We start from the raw sequence: 5,248 nt of genomic DNA, 5'->3' as shown, positions 1-5,248 counted from the left end.
ATACTTGCATTAATTCATCGAGACACAGCAGAGCTCCTCACCCCCAACAATGGGGTTTAGAGACTCATGCCGTCAGAGAATACAAAGTTTAGATCTGAAATGTCATGAGATACAAAATAAGTCTCTAAAAGTTGTTTAAATACTAAACTAGTAGCCTAGGGTTACAAAATATGAGTGGACTATGATGGATGATGCAGAGATCCACTTCTGGGGCCCACTTGGTGTGCTGGGGCCCACTTGGTGTGTGCTGGGGCTGAGACTTTAAGCAATCCACATGCAGAGGCCATTTGTGGAGTTGAACGCCAGTTTTTGTGCCAGTTTGGGCGTTCAACTCCAGTTTTTTATCCTTTTCTGGCGCTGGACGCCAGAATTGGGCAGAGGACTGGCGTTGAACGCCAGTTTACGTCGTCTATTCTTGTGCAAAGTATGGACTATTATATATTGCTGGAAAGCCTTCGATGTCTACTTTCCAACGCAATTAGAAGCACGCCATTTCGAGTTCTGTAGCTCCAGAAAATCTACTTTGAGTGCAGGGAGGTCAGAATCCAACAGCATCAGCAGTCCTTTTTCAGCCTGAATCAGATTTTTGCTCAGCTCCTTCAATTTCAGCCAGAAAAATACCTGAAATTATAGAAAAATACACAACTCATAGTAAAGTCCAGAAATATGAATTTTTCCTAAAAACTACTAGAAATAGACTAAAAATTAACTAAAACATACTCAAAACTATATGAAATTATCCCCAAAAAGCGTATAAAATATCCGCTCATCAATGAGTATCTCTTAGATCTCTTAATCGGAATCTTCGTGGTGTAAGCTAGAATGATGGCGGAATTCAAGAGAATCCGAAAAGTCTAAACCTTTGTCTGTGGTATTCCGAGTAGGATTCAATGATTGAATGACTGTGACGAGCTTTAAACTCGCAATTGCTGGGTGTAGTGACAGACGCAAAAGGATAGTAAATCCTATTCCAGCATGATCGAGAACTGACAGATGAATAGCCGTGCCGTGACAGGGTGCGTTGACCATTTTCACTGAGAGGATAGGATGTAACCATTGATAAGGGTGATGCCTCCAGACGATTAGTCGTGCCGTGACAGGGCATCTGGATCATTTTCCCGAGAGAAGACCGAAAGTAGCCATTGACAATGGTGATGCATTACATAAAGCCAGCCATGGAAAGGAGTAAGACTGATTGGATGAAGACAGCAGGAAAGCAGAGGTTCAGAGGAACGAAAGCATCTCTATTCGCTTATCTGAAATTCTCACCAAAGATTTACATAAGTATTTCTATCCCTATTTTATTAATTATTTTCGAAAACCCCATTACTATTTTATATCCGCCTGACTGAGATTTACAAGGTGACCATAGCTTGCTTCATACCAACAATCTTCGTGGGATTCGACCCTTACTCACGTAAGGTATTACTTGGACGACCCAGTGCACTTGCTGGTTAGTTGTGCGAAGTTGTGAACCATGGTATTGGCATCATGTTTTTGGCGCCATTACCAGGGAAAGAAAGAGCGATGAATTTTACATAATCAAAGTGTAATCACAATTTCTGCGCACCACCTGCACTTTCAGCATTCCACGCGTACGCATGTTAGACGATGAATTCTAGTGTTTCATGAAGCATGGCTGGTTGTAAAGTCATGTCTAATACGACTGTAGGGCATGTTAGACGTGTCATGTCTGAGTTACATACTAAAGCTTGGCTGGCTATTAAGCCATGCCTGACCCTTTGATTGGAGCTTTAGAGCATAAGATTCCTGGAATTCACATTAAAAATTTTGAATCCTTATTCTTTCTTTTTCAAAATGATTTTCGAAAATTTTAAAATAAAAATACAAAAAAAATCATAAAATCATAAAAATCAAAAGTATTTTTGTGTTTCTTGTTTGGGTCTTGAGTCATGTTATAAGTTTGGTGTCAATTGCATGTGCATCTTGCATTTTTCGAAAATTCTCATGCATTCATAGTGTTCTTCATGATCTTCAAGTTGTTCTTGGTAAGTCTTCTTGTTTGATCTTTGCATTTGCATGTTTTGTGTCTTTTCTTGTTTTTCATATGCATTCTTGAATTCTTAGTGTCTAAGCATTAAAGAATTCTAAGTTTGGTGTCTTGCATGTTTTCCTTGCATTAAAAATTTTTCAAAAATATGTTCTTGGTGTTCATCTTGACATTCAAAGTGTTCTTGGTGTTCATCCTGACATTCATAGCATTCTAGCATGCATTCATTGTTTTGATCCATAACTTTCATGCATTGCATCATTTTTCTTGTTTTTCTCTCTCATCATAAAAATTCAAAAATAAAAAAATATCTTTCCCTTTTTCTCTCTCATAAATTCGAAAATTAGATTTGACTTTTTCAAAAAAATTTTAAAATCTGGTTGTTTTCATGAGTCAAATCAAATTTTCAATTTAAAAATACTATCTATTTCAAAAATCTTTTTCAAAAAAATCAAATCTTTTTCATTTTTCTTAGTTATTTTCGAAAATTTTAAAAATACTTTTCAAAAAATCTTTTTCTTATTTTTATATCAAATTTTCGAAAATAACAATAACAATTAATGTTTTGATTCAAAAATTTCAAGTTTGTTACTTGCTTGTTAAGAAAGATTCAAACTTTGAGTTCTAGAATCATATCTTGTGATATCTTGTGAATCAAGTCATTAATTGTGATTTTAAAAATCAAATATTTTTCAAAAAAACTAATTTCAATCATATCTTTTCAAAAATATCTTCTTATCTTACCTTTTTCAAAAATTTGATTTCAAAATATCTTTTCTAACTTCCTAACTTCTTATCTTTTCAAAATTTGTTTCAACTAACTAACTAACTTTTTGTTTGTTTCTTATCTTTTTCAAAACCACCTAACTAACTCTCTCTCTAATTTTCGAAAATATCTCCCTCTTTTTCAAAAATTTCTTTTTAATTAAGTAATTATTTCAATTTTTTAAAATCTTAATTTTCGAAAATTACTAACCTTTTTCAAAAACTATTTTCAAAAATCACTAACTCTCTTTCAAAAATTATTTTTGAAAATTCCCCTTCTCTCTCATCTCCCTCTATTTATTTATTCATCTACTAACACTTCATCTCACCCAAATTCGAACCCTCTCTTCCATCTGTGTTTGAATTTCTTCTTCTTCTTTTCTTCTAACTCACACTGAGACCTCTATACCGTGGTAAAAAGGACCCCTATTATTATTATTTTTCTGTTCTCTCTTTTTCATATGAGCAGGAGCAAGGACAAGAACATTCTTATTGAAGCAGATCCAGAACCTGAAAGGACCCTGAAGAGGAAACTAAGAGAAGCTAAATTACAACAATCCAGAGAGAACCTTTCAGAAAATTTCGAACAAGAAGAGGAGATGGCAGCCGAAAATAATAATAATGCAAGGAGAATTCTTGGTGACTTTACTGCACCTAATTCCAATTTACATGGAAGAAGCATCTCCATTTCTGCCATTGGAGCAAACAACTTTGAGCTGAAACCTCAACTAGTTTCTCTGATGCAGCAGAACTGCAAGTTTCATGGACTTCCATCTGAAGATCCTTTTCAGTTCTTAACTGAATTCTTGCAGATATGTGATACTGTTAAGACTAATGGAGTAGATCCTGAAGTCTACAGGCTCATGCTTTTTCCTTTTACTGTAAGAGACAGAGCTAGAGTATGGTTGGACTCTCAACCTAAGGATAGCCTGAACTCTTGGGATAAGCTGGTCAAGGCTTTCCTAGCCAAGTTCTTTCCTCCTCAAAAGTTGAGCAAGCTTAGAGTGGATGTTCAAACCTTCAGACAAAAAGAAGGTGAATCCCTCTATGAAGCTTGGGAGAGATACAAAGGACTGACCAAAAAGTGTCCTTCTGACATGCTTTCAGAATGGACCATCCTGGATATATTCTATGATGGTCTGTCTGAGTTATCTAAGATGTTATTGGATACCTCTACAGGTGGATCCATTCACCTAAAGAAAACGCCTGCAGAAGCTCAAGAACTCATTGACATAGTTGCAAATAACCAGTTCATGTACACTTCTGAAAGGAATCATGTGAATAATGGGACGCCTATGAAGAAGGGAGTTCTTGAGATTGATACTCTGAATGCCATATTGGCTTAGAACAAAATATTGACTCAGCAAGTCAATATGATTTCTCAGAGTCTGAATGGAATGCAAGCTGTATCCAACAGTACTCAAGAGGCATCTTCTGAAGAAGAAGCTTATGATCCTGAGAACCCTGCAATAGCAGAGGTGAATTACTTAGGTGAACCTTATGGAAACACCTATAACTCATCATGGAAAAATCATCCAAATTTCTCATGGAAGGATCAAAAGCCTCAACAAGGCTTTAATAATGGTGGAAGAAACAGGTTTAGCAATGGCAAGCCTTTTCCATCATCCACTCAGCAACAGACAGATAATTCTGAGCAGAACCCATCTAGCTTAGCAAACTTAGTCTCTGATCTATCTAAGGCCACTGTGAGTTTCATGAATGAAACAAGGTCTTCCATTAGAAATTTGGAAGCACAACTGGGCCAGCTGAGTAAAAGGATCACTGAAATCCCTCCTAGCACTCTCCCAAGCAATACAGAAGAAAATCCAAAAGGAGAGTGCAAGGCCATTGACATAACCAAAATGGCCGAACCCAATGAGGGAGAGGAGGACGTGAATCCCAAGGAGGAAGACCTCCTGGGACGTCCAGTGATCAATAAGGAGCTTCCCTCTGAGGAACCTAAGGACTCTGAGGCTCATCTAGAGACCATAGAGATTCCATTGAACCTCCTTATGCCATTCATGAGCTCTGATGAGTATTCCTCTTCTGAAGAGAATGAGGATGTTACTGAAGAGCAAACTGCCAAGTTTCTTGGTGCAATCATGAAGCTGAATGCCAAATTATTTGGTATTGAAACTTGGGAAGATGAACCTCCCTTGTTCATCAATGAACTAAGTGATCTGGATCAACTGACATTGCCTCAGAAGAAACAGGATCCTGGAAAGTTCATAATACCTTGTACCATAGGCACCATGATCTTTAAGGCTCTGTGTGACCTTGGTTCAGGAATAAACCTCATGCCCCTCTCTGTAATAGAGAAACTGGGAATCTATGGGGTGCAAGCTACTAAAATCTCATTAGAGATGACAGATAATTCAAGAAAACAGGCTTATGGACAAGTAGAGGACGTGTTAGTAAAGGTTGAAGGCCTTTACATCCCTGCTGATTTCATAGTCTTAGATACTGGGAAGG

The 5,248-nt window shown here is 37.1% G+C and overlaps 1 non-coding gene across 1 annotated transcript; it reads right to left on the bottom strand.

Moving 5' to 3' along the window:
- Positions 1 to 3,771: 3,771 nt before the first annotated feature.
- Positions 3,772 to 3,879, bottom strand: LOC112768650 (small nucleolar RNA R71). The gene has a single exon (XR_003186053.1). It is a non-coding gene; the product is annotated as a small nucleolar RNA R71 (small nucleolar RNA).
- Between the last annotated feature and the right edge of the window lie 1,369 nt (positions 3,880 to 5,248).

This window comes from Arachis hypogaea, chromosome 17 (assembly GCF_003086295.3).
Source record: "Arachis hypogaea cultivar Tifrunner chromosome 17, arahy.Tifrunner.gnm2.J5K5, whole genome shotgun sequence".
Lineage (NCBI taxonomy): Eukaryota > Viridiplantae > Streptophyta > Magnoliopsida > Fabales > Fabaceae > Arachis > Arachis hypogaea.
The sequence above is the reverse complement of the archived record's forward strand: the minus strand, read 5'-3'. Positions and strand labels throughout refer to the sequence as shown.